At 40.0% G+C, this 21954-nt stretch overlaps 1 protein-coding gene across 7 annotated transcripts in view; it reads right to left on the reverse strand.

Moving 5' to 3' along the window:
- The window catches only part of PSD3 (pleckstrin and Sec7 domain containing 3), a 727754-nt gene that overhangs the window by 440730 nt on the left and 265070 nt on the right, over positions 1 to 21954 (reverse strand). The gene's annotated exons all lie outside the window — the stretch shown is intronic.

Genomic DNA, 21954 nt, shown 5'->3' on the forward strand with positions numbered 1-21954 from the left:
AATGTCTTCTCACCTTAGTTTGCTATATCTCTATTTCCCTTAACTTGAAAGTGACCTCTTGGTAGCAACTGTGTATTTAAGTGAAACATGTAATACCTAGAACTGCACCTTACAAATAAGACAGGCAAAAGATTGCTCTTGATTAAGATAAGAATATATATACACGGTGAAACCCCGTCTCTACTAAAAATACAAAAACTTAGCTGGGCATGGTGGCGGGCCCCTGTAGTCCCAGCTACTCGGGAGGCTGAGGCAGGAGAATGGCGTGAACTCAGGAGGCGGAGCTTGCAGTGAGCCGAGACTGTGCCACTGCACTCCAGCCTGGGCTACAGATCGAGACTCTGTCTCAAAAAAAAAAAAAAAAAAAAAAAAAAAAAAAAATATATATATATATATATATATATATATATATATTCATAGTTTTCTTCTCTTCCAAGGAGTTATACCAGTGATCAAACAAATTAAACCAATGTTATTTTCTACTTACACAGTATTAATCATTTACCCAACCTACATGCATACAGAAAAAAATAATCTCCTAGGCAAATATAAACATTCTGAAACTCATGAAATCCATGTTGTGATTTACACTAAAATAACACATGAAATATTTAAAATAATATAATCATTGCATTGATTTTTGTTAAGAAAATACATGGCCCACCTAAATTTCATTAAAGCTAAATATCTCCAAGCAAATGATCATGAGTTTCATATGACAAAGAAAATCAGAAGTCAGGTCGCTCAGTGGAAAGCTTTGGTTCTGTGTATAGGACATAAATCGTGACCAGATGATACCAAGCATTTCATCCCTGGCTGTTAACAGATGAACATTATGAAGAACTGTCCATAAACTAAGCTCAGAGCATCTACAAAACACATGTCTGTAAGGTCAAGTTAAAGAGGGCCACCAAAGAGAGCAAAAGGTCCTAAAAATATAAATTTAGCAAAAAATTTCACATCAGTTCTCAGACAAATAACACTATCTCTTGTCTTGACAAATTGTTTTCATCATATTTTAAATTTTAATTTAAAATGATAAAGAAAAGTAAAATACATTATATGGGTGCTTAATACTCCTGTCAATTACCAGTAAAGTCATTCTTCGAAATGTCCTGACAAGACAAGATGCATTAACTGTCTGACTTTCCATTGCGAAATTCTTACATCCCAGCTTCAGGGAGGTTCTGAGGGCAGTCAATAGGTGAAGACACACTAGAGAAACTGACAAAGTACCTGGATTTTTATTTCAGAAGGTCTCCATTATTTAAACTATAGCATTGTCAGGATACTCATACTACCTGCAATATGAAAAAGTTCCCATTATACCTTTTTAACTTTTATAAAGAAACAAACTATTTATTTGTAATGAATATTCAAAGACACAAACTATTCATTGAAATCCAAAAGGAATAAACTTCTCAGAAAGGAATTGTTTACAGAAGCATATTAAAAGTGGTTATTTTATTAGTTTTTTTGAGGAACTCTGTTACTTTTCCATTTAACACATCCATCACCTCAAATACTTTTTGTATTTTGTGGTAGCAACATTTGAAATTTGCTCTCAGTGATTTTGAAATGTATAATACACTATTATTAAAATTATATTCAAGGTGCTCTGCAATAGAGCTCAAAAAAAAAAAAAAAGAAACAACATATTCCTCTTGTCCAACTGAGGCTCTGCACCCTCTGGCTATCATCTCCCCATTTCCCCCACCCCAGCCTCTCGTAACCACTATTCTGCTTTCTGTTTCTATAAGTTCAATTGTTTTAGAGCCCACATACACGTGAGAACATGCAGTATTTGCCCTTTTATGCCTAGCTTATTTCCTTATTTCACTTCATAACATCACTTTGTACCCCATAAATATATACAACTATAACTTATCAATTTATAATTCATATATTTAAATATATATAATATAAAATTCCAGGACCCATTTGGTCAATGACCTCTTGGGGAACATCAGGTTGTTCCCTGGTGCCCTGACAGAGTTTATCAGCCTCACCCACAGATGCAAGTGATCCAAGAACGGTCCTGTGTCGTGCACTTGAGACAGCCAACATAGGAGACACAGTATTTCTGTTGCTCTAGGGCCGAGCTGCAATGGGTTACCTGGGGTGCTTGCGGATAAATTGCTGATTGCTAGATTGAATCAGATTCTTAGGAATGGAGCTGCAGAACCTGCATTTTGACTTGACTCCTCCATGTGATTCTTAGGCATGCTGATGTTGAGGAATATTCATTCTGGAACTATATGAGTATACAACAAAGCCCTCAAAAAGAAAAGGGCATGGTGGCTCACACCTACGATCCCAGCACTTTGGGAGGCCGTGGTGGGAAGGCTGCTTGAGCCCAGGAGTTCAAGACCAGCCTGGGCAACATAGTGAGACACCATCTCCACAAAAAATTTTAAAAATAGCCAGGTATGGTGGCACATGCCTGTAACCTGTAGTCCCTGCTACTCAGAGGGCTGAGCAGGGAGAATTGCTTGAGTCCAGGAATTAAAGGCTACAATGAGGTATGATCACACCACCGCACTTCAGCTTGGGTGACAGAGCAAGACCCTGTCTCAAGGAAACAAAAAACAAACCAAAAAGGACCAAGGAACAGCAGCGCAGTGGAAAACAAGGAACAAAACCCAATCCTCTAGGGCCACAGCCACCATTCCTACAACACAAACCACAACCACAAAGTACCTGGAAAAATGCACTGACAAGTTAGGATTTCTGGCTTCTTGAGGGTATTTTACAACTGATGTTAACATTGTTAGTTGCTTTCATCAATGGCTTCAAATTTGTGCAATTAGTGAAAATAATGCCATTAGCCATGAAGTTGCTTTTGGACCCAAGCAATCAAGGAATATAATACTGGAAAATGGGCCAGGCGCAGTGGCTCACGCCTGTAATCCCAGAAATTTGGGAGGCCGAGGCAGGCGGATCACCTGAGGTCAGGAGTTCAAGACCAACCTGCCCAACATGGTGAAACCCCTCCTCCACTAAAAATACAAAAAATTAGCCGGTGTGGTGGTGGGTGCCTGTAATCCTGAAGCAGAAGAATCATTTGAACCTGGGAGGCGGAGGTTGCAGTGAGCCCAGATCGCACCATTGCACTCCAGCCTGGGCAACAAGAGCAAAACTCTGTCTCAAAAAAGAAAAACAAACAAAAAAAACTGGGAAATGTTCCTTGCTACATAAGACTGATTCAGTCTCACAAATACTGCATTTTCAACAGCCAATGCACAAACTAAAGAATAATGGGTGGATGCCAGTTACCTTTGTTCTTAAATACAGAACACTGGAGAATAAATGATTCACCAAGAGATGTCTTCAATTTCTTAGTTTTAAAGACGTCTACATCCTACTCCTCCCCTACCCACACACCTACCCCATGGTCACTGATCTCCAGAGCTTCTGAAGATTATAGGCTTATTCTTTCTACCTTTACATCCGTAATTGGAACATAAAAATAATGTGATAAACTGTTAATTTTAAGAATGTTTGTTTGAGCTTGCCAGAGACCTAAAAACGGACTTGTTTCTGGGGAAAAATAACAGAGCTCCAAATAATTAAACTGTAAGTAAACTTTTGGGATTCACGTGTGAAAGTCAGAGATCACTTATACATTTTATTGACACACATGATAGTAAAATCTGGTTCAACGCAGTTAACAGCTTACATCGATTTACAAAGACTACTGATGTGACTCTGATTACAAATCCCTAATTGTGCTGTGAGGGGCTGATAACAAATCATCTTGTGAACAAGAACAAATGAATTAAATATACAAAGTATAGGATTGTTAGAGTAACAGTTCCATTATTTGGAGCACAATAATCCAGCAAACATATTTGGAATATAGAAAGCAGATTTTCAGAGTGGCCAAAACATACATGTTTAAAAGTCCATGCAATTAAATACACTTTATTCAGGAGAGCCCTTCGAAGCTCTTACATATGGACAATTTGGAGAAATTTAGTTATTTTTCTAATTCTTGTAAGAATCCAAACAACTTATTGAGGAGAAGGGCTAATGGCCAGCAGATACTATATAAAATCGAGAATGACCACCACAAGTCTGACAGCAAAAACAAATGATAAAAGACAACATAAGCAAAAATTAAAGACATGTATCAATTGTGAGTAAACATCTGCAACATATATTTAAATATCTAATATATAACAAATTCCAACACATCAATAACCTAGCAGAAAAACAGGCAGAAGATAAAAGCAGACCATTTAAGAAACAGAAATACAAATGGCGAATACACATTAAATGATCTTCAATCTTCCTAACGATCAGTGAAACACAGGTTAAAACAAAGTCACCAGTTTTTACCCACAATAGTGGCAACAATTAAAAAGACTGACAATTTTGAAAGGCTATGAGGAAACTGATAAACTCCTGGTTGGGGTATAAATTAATGGTGACCCAGCATGTTCATATACATCTGTCTCTCTCCATATGTGTGTGTGTACGTTGTATGTATGTGTGTATGTACATACATATGGTTTACAAACATTTGAACAGATACTCAAGGCAACATATATAAATATATCAATGGCAGCACTGTTTGTAATAGCAAAAACTAGAAACAATCTGTCCATCAGTATACAAATGGCTAAATAGGCCAGGCGTGGTGGCTCACGCCTGTAATCCCAGCACTTTGGGAGGCCAAGGTAGGCAGATTACCTGAGGTCAGGAGTTCGAGACCAGCATGGCCAACATGTTAAAATCCCATCTCTACTAAAATTACAAAAATTAGCCAGGCGTGGTGGCAGGCATCTGTAATCCCAGCTACTTGGGAGGCTGAGGCAGGAGAATTGCTTGAACCCGCGAGGCGGAGGCTGCAGTGAGTTGAGATGGCATCACTGTACTCCAGCCTGGGCGACAGCAAGACTCCATCTCAAAAAAAAAAAAAAGAAAAGAAAAGAAATGGCTAAATAAATGATAGGATGGAATACAATGGAGCAATTTTTTAACATGAAGTAAACTCGCATATACTGACGTGGATGTATGCCTACATATATAAAAAAACAAACTGAAAAAAATATGTGTAGTATGACACTTAAGACACACATATATACATATATATGTATACACTCCTCACACACATACGTAGTACAAGTACAAACTGCAGGGTTGATACTCAAAATATCAAACAGTGACACAGGGCTCTGAGCAATTTCAGCAGATGCTTGCTCAATGAGAATGGATACCAGCTGTATTGGTACAGAAGATTTAATGTATACACTTGCTCCTCAACTTATGATGTGGCTACATCCCCATCATAAGCTGAAAAATATCTTAAGTCGAACCATCTTAAGGACCATCTGTATTAGCCATAAATATTAACAGGGCACATAAACATACATAGAAAAAAATCTGGAAAAAATAAAAAAGATACCTGTGGCACAGTGGATATGAGGGGCCCAAGATTTGGAGAGGGGTTCAATGCTGAATTTGACCTCATCAGTAATGCTTTAAATTTCTATGAGAATGTACTCATGAATTAACTATGTAACTAAAATTTAATTTTTATAAGAAAAAACAGAGTAGTATGGAGAAAGTATATCAGTTGAGGTACTCATTCATTTTACTTGCCAAGTGTTATGTAGTTCTTGAATCAAATCTGGCTAAAATTTTCTCATAAAGATGACCAACGTTTAGTTCCCTAACCCAGAAGCAATCAACCATCCATTCATCCATCCATCCATCACAAAAAAGGGTTCTGGTCGGAGAAGAACACCAAGGGACACTGTCCAATATTCCAATTTCAGTGGTGGAGGGGATGCACAAAGTAACATCCTGATGAAGTATTTGTCTAGCTTCAAGTCCAGTGGTTCCTAAACTTGGGTATATCTGAGAATTCCTTAAAACCTCACCCCAAATATTCTGTTTTCGCAGGCCTGCAGTGGGAGCTCAAGATTCTGTATCCCTGCCAAACCCCACAAGGATTCTGATACAGATGGTTCAAGGACCACACACTGAGAAACACTGCTCTAATCCAAGGGAATTACAACATTAATCTTTCCACCCTCATCCCAAGTTCAATGAACTGTGTCAACTTTGTAAGTGACGTCAGGTTAGGATGGACAGATGCCAAAAAAATAGATAACATCAAGGTGCAGGCAGACAACGAGGGAGTCAAATAAGCAGAGTACACAATGTGCTAGTCAGCTTTCGCTAGATTAGTAGTGGCAGTAGCAAATCACCTTCAAATGTTAGTACCTTAAAGTGAAGGTTTATTTCTTGCTCAGACGTTGTGGCTGCTTGAGGGCCAACTGTGGCTCTGCTCCAGGTGTGGGTAGGCTGAAGAAGATGCTCCTGGCATCTCCTTCATTCTGGAATCTATCTGAAGGGGCAGCACCACACTAGATACCTGATATACATGATGTCTCTTTTGTCTTTTTAAAGACAGGGTCTCACTCTGTAACCCAGGCTGGAATGCAGTGGCACAATCATAGCTCACTGCAGCCTTGAACTCCAGGGCTCAAGGGATCCTCCCTCCTCAGCTTCCTGAGTAGCTGGGACTATAGGCACACCACAGGGCCTGTCTTTCTCTATTTAATAATATAATTGTTAATGTTGATATATTTTCATTTCGGTTACATATATACTACTTTCTTGATTATATAAAAGTTTATGCATAACACAATTCACTCATTTATCAATTTTTTACTATTATAGTGTTGCAACAATCAACCTTCTACACATTTCTTTACATTCTTTTCTGATTATTCGTTTATGAAAATCTCCTAGAGGAGACAACATTGAGATCAAAGGAAATGCATATTCAATACTCTTGATACATGTTGCTGAGCTGTCCTCCAGAAAGCCTGTCCCAGGAGTGGACAGAGACTGTGTTTTCAGTCATGTCTGAATCTCAAGCCAAATCATCATTCTTAGCATACTTATTTATTTATTTATTTATTTACTTATTTATTTATTTTATTTTATTTTATTTTATTTTATTTTTAAGACGGAGTCTCATTCTGTTGCCCAGGCTGGAGTGTAGTGGCACGATCTTGGCTCACTTCAACCTCCACCTCCCAGGTTCAAGCTATTCTCCAGCCTCAGCATCCCAAGGAGCTAGGACTACAGGCGCATGACACCGCCTCAGCTAATTTTTGTATTTTCAGTAGAGAACGAGTTTCACCATGTTGGCCAGGCTGGTCTCGAACCCCTGACCTCAGGTGATCCACCTGCCTCAGCCTCCCAAAGTGCTGGGATTACAGGCATGAGCCATCATGCTCGGCCTATATTTTAGACCCCTAATCAACTGAATGAATGGAAGGAAGAAGGAAACTGAAAGAAAAAGACTTTTCTGAGGAAGCTGTATGATTTAAGGAAAGGCAGACCGCTGGAGAAGTGTAAAACATGCTTAGAAAATGAGAGCTAGGCCCGTTCAGCAGATTGTATCACATGAACGAAGGCTGAGAAGAATGAAGTATAAGAGATCAGGGCTTCTCAAACTGGGGTGGGCATGCACAACACTTGGATCCTGCTAAAACTCTGATTCTGATCCAGCAGGTCTGGGGTGGGGCCTGACAGTCTGCATTTCTAACAAGATCCCAGGTGATGGTGATGCTGCTGGTCCATGAACTTCACTGCAAATCGTAAGAAAGTAGATGATTACACTGGAGAGGCAGATTCTCTCTAAAAAGTTTCCAATGTCAGGCTCAAGAGTTTAGAGTATATTTATTTGGTAGTCAATTTAAGGAAATGGGTGTGATGAAGGTTTCTGAGCAAGGGAGACCTAATCACCTTAAAAGAATCAGATTAATAAAAATCTTTATATACATTACCAACCGAGTCGTGCTTAGAGGATCACTTATTTTGTTTTGTCACTTTAATATTTTCTCAGTGTTGGTTAATATAGCACACAAACTTGAGGCTATTTTAGCAAAGTTTCAGTGCTTTACATATATCCCTCTCTAGCTTAAAAATGATTGTTAATAACAGAAGGGACAATTAACAGACAAAGGATCCAGGGTTTGGCTTTTCCCTGCCTCCCTACCCCTAATCTCCTCTGACCTAATCAGCTGAGGCCACACCCAAGGCTCCTGGGTGTTGCTTTCTCACTGTTTCTGGTGGCAACCAGGACTCCAGTTGGGGATCCCGTTTATAAAAATAACATATGGATAACCAAGAGTTACATGCCCCCACCACTTCTCCTCTCCCAAGATGAAATCTTAACTACTTCTTATTCAGTAAGCAGTGACTGCCAATTCTTGGGGCATCTATCACCTCAACACACCTGGATTTAAGAGTAAACAATCGGCCGGGAATGGTGGCTCTCGCCTGTAATCCCAACACTTTGGGAGGCCAAGGCAGGCAGATCACAGGGTCAGGAGATTGAAACCATCCTGGCCAACATGGTGAAACCCCATCTCTACCAAAAATACAAAAATTAGCTGGGCGTGGTGGCACGCGCCCGTAGTCTCAGCTACTCGGGAGGCTGAGGCAGGAGAATCACTTGAACCAGGGAGGTGGAGGTTATGGTGAACGGAGATCACGTCACTGCACTCCAGACAGAACAAGACTCCAACTCAAAAAAAAATAAAAAAAAAGAGTAAACAACCACACAGGAAACAACAGTGACTGTACAATGTGAGCAATGACTTCAACTCAGGCAAACAGTGAAAGGTAAGAACACCCTAGATAGAATCCACGGGCCCAACAGCTAATTCCACATCTTCTCATCCATCTCTGTTCCCTCCAGTCATTATTAGCATTGGAATGCTGACAGAAGATGGCCAGCATTTGCTACAATTCTTTCACCTATTCCATTACGGCCTAGACAAGGAGGGCTTTAAAAAAAGACTCAGGAATAAGGTAGGCAGAACAGCTTCAATACCTTGTTTGGGCATTTTGCCAACATCCTCTCAATTCCTGCTCATCTAGAACACAGCAGTTTCTGAGGTTCTTATGAGGCTCTCTAGCAGGAAGCCACTGCTTGCCAAAGCTCATGAGATCACCAAGTTAATAATGAATGCACTTGTGGGTGGGGTGAACTGTGGTGCAGCTAGCATGACTGAGACTTCAAATGACCTGGGCTGTGGGAAATGAGTCTTGGCCAGAACACTTCAGATATTTGCCACAGCACGCTCATACACTGTTAGAGTGTAAGGAGGTATAACCTTCTTGGAAGATGATTTAGCTATTGCTACCACTATCTGAAACGCATATGACCTTTTATCCAGCAACTCAACTCTTAATAATTTATTCCACAGACACATACCAAAGAGGAAGGTACAATGATGTTCATTTCAGCAAAATATGAGAACTTGAATGTCATCAAGGGCCTGGCTAATATACGAAAATATAATAAAATATAAGGTAGATATTAAAAAAGAATGAGAAAAACCTTGTGTGCTACACTGAAACTACCTCCAAGATATATTGTTACATATATAATAATGTATGCATATAATGTATCATCTACATAATTATGTATGCACACAAACACACAGGCTATCCTCTGGTAACAGAGATTGTCTTAGGGGAAGTGGGTTTCTGAGGTGAGAGAAAGGCCTTTGTTTTATAGGTCCTGCCCTTTTGTTTTATTTATTTATTATACACATGTATTACTATTTCCCTTTTTTGTTTACTTTCTTTTGGGGGAATATTTATTTATTTACTTTTGGGTTCCCAGGGCATAGATTCTTTCTGAGCACTCAAGGAATTACAGAAAACATTTATAATGAAAAATGCAGGTCAACCTAGCAACATTAAATGCAAAAATCTTAAACAAGATATTAGCAAAGTTAATTCAACAACAAAAAGATAATCTATCATGACCAAGTTGGCTTTATCCTAAGAATGCCAAGCTGTTTTAATTTTAGAACTCAATCAATATAATTTACCACACTGATAGATGAAAGGAGAAAAACCCATATGATTAGCAGAATACATGCAGAAAATTATATGCAATAAATCTGAATGTCAATTTATTATTTTAAAAATAACCTTAGCAAACTAGGTATACAAAGAACTTCTATAAATCTGCTTAAAGCACTATTTAAAAAATCCAGAATAAACATCATACTTAATGGTAAAATTTTGTTCCAATAAGTCCTATACACAAACAGGATACAGAGGAGTTAAGTGGTGTTTTTTTTTTTTTCTTTTGAGACGGAGTCTTGTTCTGTTGCCCAGGGTGGAGTGCAATGGTGTGATCTTGGCTCACTGCAACCTGCACCTCTTGCGTTCAAGTGATTCTTCTGCCTCAGCCTCCCGAGTATGTGGGATTACAGGCACACATCATCACACAGCTAATTTTTGTATTTTTAGTAAAGATGGCATTTCACCATGTTGGCCAGGCTGGTCTCGAACTCCTGACCTCAAGTGACCCGCCCAACGCGGCCTCCCAAAGTGCTGGGATTACGGGCATGAGCCATCACACCCAGCTTAAGTGGAGGTTCTTAATCCCTTTCTGAAAGATGATCCCTTTAAAATAGCTTACATATCATTTCAGGGTGTTTCATATCCGTCTCCCTTCCGAACATCCAAAGCCAGAAGATCCATGGATTCCAACTGAAAAAGCCCTGGGGAATCCATTCTCCAGCACTACTGGATTCATACTACCAAAATAACCCGCTGTACACTTTACAGCATTTTAAAACCTTCAGTGGGTCCTCAGCCTACAAAATAAAGCTCACACTCTAGCTCTGCACATCTGACTCCAGTCTCCTATTCCAACTCTCTCTCATTGCTCACGACACTAAGCAACGGTGCCCATCTCCTTGGTGTTCATGTCCTTGGTATTTAATGCCTTATGACTCCACCCACCTTCCCTTTCTGCCCACACTCACATTCCACTAAGAGAACTGGGAATCAACACATTACTTTTATTACTGATAAAAGCTGACTAGAGAAAATGGCTAAAGATCAGTGACAAGAATTAGCCAGACCTCCCCAGCCAGTCACTGGCACAGCTAGACAACCTCAAGCCATGCCAGCAAGGCCAGGTCTGTTAATACAAGGCAGAAAAGGCTGTAGTACAGAACCATCTCTGAACAGAGAGGCCCTGCAGTGCTGAGCTGAGGATCTCCTTCTTACAAATTCACCAATCAGATAAGCTACTCTTCTTCCCATTGTGGTCCCTCAGGCTGGAAACATGAGGCCAGGGAAATGTAGGCTCCTTCACTAATATTCAATCCTTGTTTTCAAGGCACAGTACAAGTCCCACTCCAACCTGAAAAATCATTCCATCCCCAGAAAAATTACACATTATCGATTCCTTGGAATTCCTATGGAACCTAATGCCTGGGCACTGTTTTGATTCAACATCTACAATGTCTCGTATACTGATAGCAGTTTCTCTATCAAAATAAAACCGAGTGCTTGTTTAGCTCTCTGAATTTTCATCATTTAGATGCATGCTCGGAACAAAGATGATGCTCAACTATATTAATTTTGAAAAATTATGAATGTCAGAATGCAGAGTGTGGTCTTTAATAGGTAAGAAGAAATCTTAATAAAGAGAACGCATGATCAAAGAAGTGTCTTCTGAAGATTAGTAATCAATGGCATGTCTGATTAGAATACAAGACACAGACACAAGACAAGAGAAATGGCAATAAAGAAAACTAGTTACTTAGATGTGATTTAGAAAAGGGTTCTCAATATCAGAGTAATAAAGCAGAAATCATAAAATAATGGAAAGCTGTCCAACAAAAAACTGAATAAAAACAAATCAAGAAAAGAAATTAGGAAATGCATAAATGTACTAAGGGTCACAATAGATCACCAGCTGACAGTAAACTGCTGCTTAGTGACATTTTTCACACAACAGGGCTGTTAAAGATGGGAAGCAGTAAGTCATTTTTATACTTTCTATGTATAACCAACAGATCCCAATTAGATACTAACTGAAAAGAATAACGAAGACAATTTAAAGAGCTGAAAATGAGGCTTCTAGAAGGAGGAAAATGGCAATTTATTTATTTATTTATTTATTTAATTCTGAGGGGGGTAATCATACTCTTAAAGACAGGCTGGGCACAGTGGCTAATATCTGTAATCCCAGCACTTTAAGAGACCAAGGGGGCAGATCACTTGAGGCCAGGAGTTTGAGATCAGCCTGGGCAACATGGTAAAACTCCATCTCTACAAAAAAATAAAAAATTAGGCTGGTGTGGCAGTGAGCACCTGTATTCCCAACTACTCAGGAGGCTGAGGTGGGAGGATCTACATGAACCCAGGGAGGTCGATGCTGCAGTGAGCCATGAGTAACAGTCACTGCCCTCCAGCCTGGGTGACAGAGTGAGACCCTGTCTCCAAAAAAACAAACAAACAAAAAGACCAGTGGTGAAAGAAAAAGTGCAACTAGACAGTTTACTACTCTACTGAAAAACAGAGACATTCAGTAACAGAGAAATTTTAACTAAATCTGAAGAACTCTCTAAGCAGAATCATTGTTAATAAAGCGATGGTGGAAACAATATTCTTTTTTACTTTGACAAGTCAATACTTAGGAGTCCACAGTTACTAACACAATGACACAACAATACAGTACACAAAGAAGGTTATTAGTTAAGCTACTTAAGACAAGGAGGACAAAAATAACAGAAGAGCCATAAAAATAAATATATGCAGGCTGGGCGTGGTGATTCACGCCTATAATCCCAGCACTTTGGGAGGCCAAGGCGGGCAGATCATCTAAGGTCAGGAGTTCAAGACCAGCCTGGCCAACATGATGAAACTCCATCTCTACTAAAAAATACAAAAATTAGCTGGGCATGGTGGCACATGCTTGGAATCCCAGCTACTCGGGAGGCTGAGGCAGGCAGAATTGCTTCAACCCAGGAGGCAGAGGTTGCAGTGAGCCGAGATAGCGCTACTGCACTCCAGCCTGGGCGACAGAGCGAGACTCTGCCTCAAATAAATAAATGCAGAAGTTATTTGTAGATATAAATATTCCTCTAAAGAGGTATTTAAAATTACCATAAAGACATTGTATTCGTCTTGAGTCAAGAACATGATAAATCAGATATACTGCCTAAAAAAACTATTCCTAAATCCTGGTCAACAGTGTGTGTGCTTCCTCCACTACACAGCACTCACTCCCTCCAGCCCATAAAGGACATCACTAATTGATGGCTTGCTTTCCTGTGAAAACCATGTAAAATCTATGACATCGGCTTTCACTTTGCAAAAATTTTATATTTAAAAATAATGAATCCCAGCACTTTGGGAGACCGAGGCATGCGGATCACTTGAGGTCAGGTGTTTGTGACCAGCCTGGCCAACATGGTAAAATCCCATCTCTACTAAAAATACAAAAATTAGCAGGGCGTGGTGGCGGGCACCTGTAATCCCAGCTACTTGGGAGGCTGAGGTAGGAGAATCTCTCGAATCTGGGAGGCAGAGGTTGCAGTGAGCCAAGATGGTGCCACTGCACTACAGCATGGGTGAGAAGAGCGAGACTCCATCTCCAAAAAAAAAAAGATAGGTCCATTGCAATTCTTAAAATCTTGTTGTAGACTAAAGTTATCAACAGAGAAGAAAAGGAAAATAATTGATGAAATAAATTTAATAGCTTGTTGTAAATACCAGGAATTGCCTTTAAAAATTTCCTCAACATTAAAAAACTTAAAAATCTTTGGCTTTCATTAAAGTTGGGAATATATGACAACACACACGCACAGCAAAAGGTATTTTTGGTGGGAGGAGGTGATAATATTTTGGAAAAAAAATGGCAAACTATATTGCTAATGCATCTCCAGTGAAATGTCTTTTTTTACAAGGTAAAAAGATCAGTGCTAGGTTGAGAAGGGGCTTGGAGTTATTCCAATTCACTAACAAGCTCTAATTCCCTCCACAGCATCCTGCCCAGAAGTTTAAATACCTCCTCCCACTGTGAAGAATTAACTCTGCCTAGAGAACTTTTGTTGTTTTAAATTTTTTTTCTTAAAAAGAGAAAGTCACGCATGACTATATACTATGAGCCAGGCACTGGGCTAAGAACTTTATCTTGCCACACTAATCTTTACAGCCACCTGAAGATCTAGGTTCTCTTGTCACTCCTATCTTGCACATAAGGAAACACAGAAAGGTTAAAGGTCACATCGGGCCATTGGTGGAACCAAGATATGCCATGGTCCTTGGAAGAGTTCTTTCAGCCTACACAACATATGTATTAGTCTGTTTTCACACTGCGGATAAAGACATACCTGAGACTGGGGATAAAAAGAGGTTTAATTGGACTTAAAGTTCCACATGGCTGGGGAGGTCTCAGAATCATGGAGGGAGGCAAAAGGCACTTCTTACATGGCAGCGGCAAGAGAAAATGAGGAAGATGCAAAAGTGGAAACCCCTGATAAAACCATCAGGTCTTGTGAGACTTATTCAGCACCATGACAACAGTATGGGGGAACCGACCCCATGATTCAATGATCTCCCACCAGGTCCCTCCCACAACACATGGGAATTATGGGCGTACAATTCAAGATGAGATTTGGGTGGGGACACAGGGCCAAACCATATCACCATATATATTTCCATTTACTACAAACCACAGAATTTGACCTCCTGAATTTGTGTTTCTAAACTAAAAATTTCCTTCAAAACTTTTCTCATGCAAATACCAGAGCCTCTGAGGTTTCTGTGGACTATGGATTCCCACTCAAGAATCTTAGCATTTTTTCTTTTTTTCTTATTTTATACATATGCGACTTGCCAACTAAATTGCAAAGCATCAACAAGACAAATCCAATTTTCTTCTCTCAAAACGATTCAGAGAGGTAAGCAGAGACCATCACAGTGTTTAAAAATCAGAATCACTGATTACTTCCTTACATTTGTCTTGTGTAAGAATTTCTGCTATACAACGCTAGCTGGGAGAAAATAAGAAATGGGGGGACAGAATGAATGGCCAACAGCAATGTTTCACGTATAAACAATTTATTAATAGTACTCCAAATTTAATGAAATAGCAATATTTTAAGACTTTGTTCACAGTTAAAATATACAGGCCACATTATCAAAACATGAAGCAAATATGTCATTGAACAGAGTGAGAGGTATAATACTTGCCCCAGCAGATCAGATGGGTCGCTCACCCTACGTATTCTATGCTTATCTTGCTTACTTGCTGTCTCTCTGTGAATGATGGTGTTTGTTTCAGGTAATTTAGCCCTAGTAGGCAGGCTTTCTTCATGAAGAGAAGAAATAATGTCTTAGTAAGAAGACAGCACACACATGCATAGTTTCTGCATATACTTGCCTATATTTATAGGCAAAATACCTCAATTAAAGTAAGAGTTATAAGAAATAGCATTCTCTAAATCTAATGAATAACTCGGGGTTTTTTTGTTTGTTTTTGCTTGTTTTTAAGAGTGTTGCTCTGTAACCAAGGCTAGAGTACAATGGTGTGATTATGGCTCAATGCAGCCTGGAGTTCCCAGCCTCAGGTGATCCTCCCACCTCAGCCATCCCAGTAGCTGGGACTACATGTGCCACCATGCCTGGCTAATTGTTTTAACTTTTTTTTTTTGTAGAGGTGGGGTCTCACTATTTTGCCCAAAATGGTCTCGAACTCCAGGGCTCGAGTGTTCCTCCCACCTAGGCCTCCCAATCTGGTGATTGGGAGCTACATTGCCTGGCCATTAATAATTCTTGTTACACAAAACTAATAACCTTAATGACTCTTTTTGCACAAAACTAATGCTTTACTCCTTAAAACCTGGAGCACTTATTTTTTTACTTCAAAGATTGTGTTGCCTTAGAATCAATTCACAAGAGAGGCAATGATTATCTCCTTAAAGTGTGACCTCATGAACAATGAGCTACTCTTGACTTCTTTATGGAGAGGCCTTCCTTGATCTCCAAAGCTGCTGGAATGTCCTGAGTGGTTCTGAACTGCCTAATTTTCCCCAGAGAGGCACAAAAGACTCCTGTGTCTACCACTGCTCTCAACTCGCTCAAAGCCAGTGGCCTCCATTTTACATCCAAGCCACCCTTTTACTTATTTTGAAACTCAAAGGAAGTACATTATAAACAAGGTGACATAGATTTGTTCACAGGGCTATATTTCAGGAACTACAATTATTTGTGCGGCTTTCAGGTCAGACTTTTTGCTTTTACAGCTCTAAAATGTTATTTGTTTAAATCCCAGCCCTAAAATATTTAATACAAACTATTAAAACACCATTTCCATGACCAACTTATTCTTCACTGAATCTCAGCTCATAAAAAGGTTCATTCATGTTAAAAAGCTATTTTTAAATGCGGCTAACTCATTGCTTAGAATATGCTAACAATTAAGCATTATACTTCACTGGAATTTTTACAGTTTAAAATTATATTTCTCCCATCTCATTTCCTCCCCCACCAATTCTGCCATCCCAAATATCAACATTATTTTAAACTTTGCTGTGTTTTCTATGACAATAACCTCATTCATTGGTCATTCAGAAATAATATCCTTCTGAAGATGCTGGCAACTGACTTTCACACTCAGTTATACAAGTCAGGTTTTGGGTACCTAAAGATATATGAGCACACCATGCCAAGGCCCAAGAGAAGTTCCTCCAGCTGAAATCAAGGGAGTAGGTTGTGCCCTTGAGGAACCAGCGTCCCCGCTATTGAGACATTCACAGGCTGTGCTGGTAAGGCCTTGTTCTCTCATCCCATTACCCTGCTCAGCGGGGGTGACAGTGACAGCAAGCATCACACACGCTAGTGAGAAAGCACGCATGCCCGGTTGCCACGATGACCATTTACTACTCAAGTAGAGCACAAGGTTTAAACAATGCTCTCAACAATTACAGCCTAGAGTTATTGAAACAGCTGAGTCCCCACAGATAGACTCAAAGCTGCAAAACGCAGTAAGCGGTGTACATAAAAAGTGTCCAATCCAACAAGCTGTAGGTCAAGCTTGCAAGATTCTGGAGATGGATGGCAAGTGAAAACATGTGAAGCCAACAGGCCCACTCTTGATTTTGACACGTGGATATTTTCACACCCATGAGATGGATTTGAAGCTTAATACAGAATTGTAATGCGAAAAGCAATACGTGAACAAAATAAATGGACACATAACAGCAGCGTAAATGCCAGGCCTGAGTTAAGCTCCTGGTAATATAACACCTGGGGTTTGGGGTTTTCCGTGCCCATTTCCTCTTGTGAGTTTAAGGCACATTACTAAAATGATCTCATTAATCCTCACAACACCTGATGAGGAGAGTAGGCAACAAATATTTTAATCTCCCATATAAGATGGAAAAAACAAATCACCAACGTGCTGTATAACTTTCCCCAGGATTACGGCTGGCACTCAGTCAGAGAAAACAGTCGACTTGAATCTCAGTAAAGAGTTGACTACATCAGGCTATTTTAAAGAAAATGCTCACTAAGATGGGTTTCTTAATTAGGCAGCTGTATACCACATACGTTCCAGGTGGACTGCCATTCTACTTCTCACAGAGTTTTCACACCTATACTAGGCTGTCAAATAGAGTCATTTTTAAGGCCAGGTGCGGTGGCTCGGGCCTGTAATTCCAGCACTTTGGGAGGCCGAGGCAGGCGAATCACTTGAGGTCAGGAGTTCAAGACCAGCCTGGCCAACATTGCGAAATCCCCATCTCTATTAAAAATACAAAAATTAGCTGGGTGTGGTGGTGCACGACTGTAATCCCAGCTACTCGCAAGGCTGAGGTAGGAGAATTACTTGAACCTGGCAGGTGGAGGTTGCAGTGAGCCGAGACTGCACCACTGCACTCCAGCCTGGGCAACAGACAGAGACTGTCTTAAAAAAAAAAAAAAACCAAAAAACACAAATAGAGTCATTTTTTAAAATACTTCCCTAGACTTCCTGGCTTCCAGTTATGCCCTATAACTGTTCTTCTCAAACAGGGGACTCCTCAGATCCCCAGGATTACAAACCAGTGTGCCCCAGGAGGACACAATGTTTCCGGACCAACGGGCACATCTTCTTGGGGCTCAGTTTGAATAGATGGTCATTTAAAATCTGATTTTGATATTTCAATATATTTTTTAAATGAAATGCAAAATTGGCATAAAATTTTCAAATTAGTCTTAAAATAGATGATACCCTAACATGCTGCTTTAGGACACACTCATAAGCACAGCTTGGGTAGGGGGAGAAGGGATGTTAGGTGCACTTTGCTATTAGGTGTAGTTCAAGGAAAACATGTCCAAAAACAAAACAAAGCAACTTAAGAGGAAAAACAATTCCAATCTGCTTGCCTGGTCCAAACCGTTCCAGGCAGACAGGAACATATCTTGCCATAAAAGCTTTTACTTGGCTTTCTTTTCACATGGGCTGTAAGACCTATCAGCGTGGAATCCCACTTAGGATTTTCTTTTTCTTTTTTTTTGAGACGGAGTTTCACTCTTGTTGCCCAGGCTGGAGTGCAATGGCATGATCTTGGTTCACGGCAACCCCCACCTCCCAGGTTCAAGGGATTCTCCCACTTCGGCCTCCCGAATAGCTGGGATTACAGGCGTGCACCACCATGCCCGGCTAATTTTGTATTTTTAGTAGAGACGGGGTTTCTCCATGCTGGTCAGGCTGGTCTCAAACTCCCGATCTAAGGTGATCCGCTCCCAAAGTGCTGGGATTACAGGCATGAGCCACTGCGCCCGGCCAGGATTTTCTATTAAAAAAATCTTAAGATTACTAGTAGTAAAATGCTATTTCCATATTAAACTTGACAACATCAAAGCTACCTATTGACTCACTTAACTATTTCCAGAAAGCCCAGCAGATACCAGATTTGCCCTGCTGAAGGCCTTTATGAGCTGGTCCACAAAACATCTTAGAACCTTTGACCATCAGGGTAGGGTTCTCTTTACTATTTCAACCAGAAAATTAGAAAATCAAGGAAAGGCAAATGACCTCAGATGTTGGTAGGAGGAATTCCTTTATATTTACTAAAAATATCTACTAGCTGCCAAAAGAGTCACATGATAAAGTTGGTAACCAGAAATGGAGGCATGTAAAAGGTACACACGGGTTATCAGGAAAATCAGCTGATGGCAGATACAGGCTTCTCCCAACACGAACTTTTTCCAAGTGCTCAGAATTAGAATTAGGTATCAAGGGCCCATTCACATATTCCTGGGAGCTGCGAGGAGAATTGCTTCCAATATCCAAGTTCCACAAAAGGCTAGCAAAAGATCCAAATCTAAACCACCGAAACCAGACTGGTAACTGCTTTGAGGAACTCACTGAGCACTATGACCACAGGAGACATTCATTTCAAGCTCCTCACGGTGGCTCCAGATTTATAAACAGAAATTAATGTCCACATTTCTATAGTTCCTGAAATTGGCAGAGAAGGAAATTCCACACACACACACACAAAACTGTGCACCACTTCAGGGCAGCCACTGGCCTCAATTAAGAACACCTTATGTTTCTACCCAACAACTGAGATTCTCCAACTCAGAAAACCTCCCCGCAAGTCCAATTCTGACTCATCAGGATTCTATGACACTGAGGCAAAGTTTACAAGGAGATCATAAACTTTACAAGAAGACTTTAAACTTTATTTTAAAAGCAGAATGTGTATATCTAAATCAATTGTCCTCATTCAAATGGTCACCTTAGAAAATCACACACGTTATTTCAAGGAATCCTGAGCAAATCATTTGGAATTCCTATTCTGAAAGAACCTTCGAAGCCCGTTTTCACATCACACGATGCAGGCTTCTTTATAGACATCTCAAGACTAAAGAAAAACTATTTCCCAGCTTGCTGTCACCCAGCTTGCAGAGCACACTTTAAAATGTTGTGGCCTGGGCTGGGCGTGGTGGCTCACGCCTGTAATCCCAGCACTTTGGGAGACAGAGGCAGGCAGATCACGAGGTCAGGAGTTTGAGACCAGCCTGATCAACATGGTGAAACCAAGTCTCTACTAAAAATACAAAAAATTAGCTGGGCATGGTGGTGGCACGCCTGTAATCCCAGCTACTCAGGAGGCTGAGGCAGAAGAATCGCTTGAACCCGGGAGGTGGAGGTTGCAGTGAGCCGAGATCGTGCCACTGCACTGCAGCCTGGGTGACAGAGCAACACTCTGTCTCAAAAAAAAAAAAAAAAAAAATCCACCCACAAAAATATAAAGGCCCAACACCACTGGGGATATGTTTTTAAAATGCAGTGGGGGATATGAAGACAATTCCAAAGAGAAAAGATTTAGCAGCATGTGTTGAGTTATTATAACATCACAGAAATAAGTATATAGCCTTCCAGAGTGTCTACTATGAAAAGGAAAATATTCTTTTAAATCTTTAAATTACAACATAAAATATATTAACTTAATAAAATTTCTTGAGGGGAAGGAGGTAATATTCAGCAATGCCTTCCAGAATGACTTACCTTACTGGAATCTACTTTAATAACAGCTATAAAGTGCAAAGCAGTCACATCATAACTATACATTCTCTTAAAAATCCCTCTCCCACAAATATTCGTTGGCTGTTAAAGTGTCCTACAAAGCACGTTGTCTTAATTCAAATCTGAAAATAAGACATCTAAATTTCGATGCAACAGCAGCCAGCAATAAAATGACTATAATATTAGCTTCACGTTCAATTGCATAGAAATCCACGGTACACTATAAATTTTTGTTAATAACCAGAAAATTTCTGGGTGACAGCGGACTCTGTAATGATAGACAATCTATGCATGTTTTAGTCCTTGTTAAAAAAATTATGTTATACCAACAACTTTTTATTAGTGGCCATTTCTAAAGAGAGGTCACAATACCTTCTTTGTTTAGCAAAATAATTTAAGACTACATTAATGAAATGCCCTTGATCTTTTGAATGTTCATCTTTAGGTAAATTCAATATTCAAATTATTATATGGGATGTCTCATAACTATTAGCCTTGGCTATCTTACTCCACAGACCTGAATTCCTGTAAACATACCTGTAAGTTAAAGTAAACCCAAGGATCTTTCAAAGTCCAAAAATTCTAGTCACGAGGAGCAAATATTCAGGAGGAAATGGTAGTTCCATCATTATGGGTCTGTAAACACAACAGATATATGGTCTCCATATAAATATTTTTAAAAAAAAATCTCCCCACAAGGGATTTTTTAAAACAGTGTGCAAAATACCTATAGCTTTAAGAATTTTAAAAGTTTATGTACATTCCTGCTTGCACAGTAAAATTAATAAACACTATCTACTTTTTTGAAGAAAGAAAGAAACGCTAGGTAAAAGGAAAAACAAGAAACAACCTCGGCCGGGCACAGTGGCTCACGCCTGTAATCCCAGCACTTTGGGAGGCCGAGGCGGGCGGATCACGAGGTCAGGAGATCGAGACCATCCTGGCCAACACGGTCAAACCCCATCTCTACTAAAAATACAAAAAATTAGCAGGGCGTGGTGGCAGGCGCCTGTAGTCCCAGCTACTCAGGAGGCTGAGGCAGGAGAACGGCGTGAACCCGGGAGGCGGAGCTTGCAGTGAGCTGAGATCACACCAATGCACTCCAGCCTGGGCGACACAGCGAGACTCTGCCTCCAAAAAAAAAAAAAGAAAAGAAAAGAAACAACCTCATTTCCCCCAATACATCTAATCACCGGCAAACCAACATTCCTTATTTTCTTTTATTTGCAATTCGATGAATTCCCTAAAGGTCTGGAAAAACTTCAGCATTTCTAATTAGACTGTAATTTTTCTACCAGACAATCAGACGTAGTTTCACCTTTATACAACTTCCCATATCCTAAATGCCAACATCCTGGCATGCTCCCCATCCATCTTCCTTCTCTTAACAGCACCTGTTTTGAAAAGGTGAAAACATTTAGTCTTTCCTAGAATAGTCCTCTGAAAATCAATCAGTTAAAGATGAGAGGCCTGGATGCGGTGGCTCATGCCTATAATCCCAGCACTTTGGGAGGCCGAGGTGGGAGGAACATATGAGGTCAGGAGTTCGAGACCAGCCTGACCAACATGGTGAAACCCTGTCT

Source organism: Pongo abelii, chromosome 7 (genome assembly GCF_028885655.2).
Source record: "Pongo abelii isolate AG06213 chromosome 7, NHGRI_mPonAbe1-v2.0_pri, whole genome shotgun sequence".
In the NCBI taxonomy this organism is placed as follows: Eukaryota; Metazoa; Chordata; class Mammalia; order Primates; family Hominidae; genus Pongo; species Pongo abelii.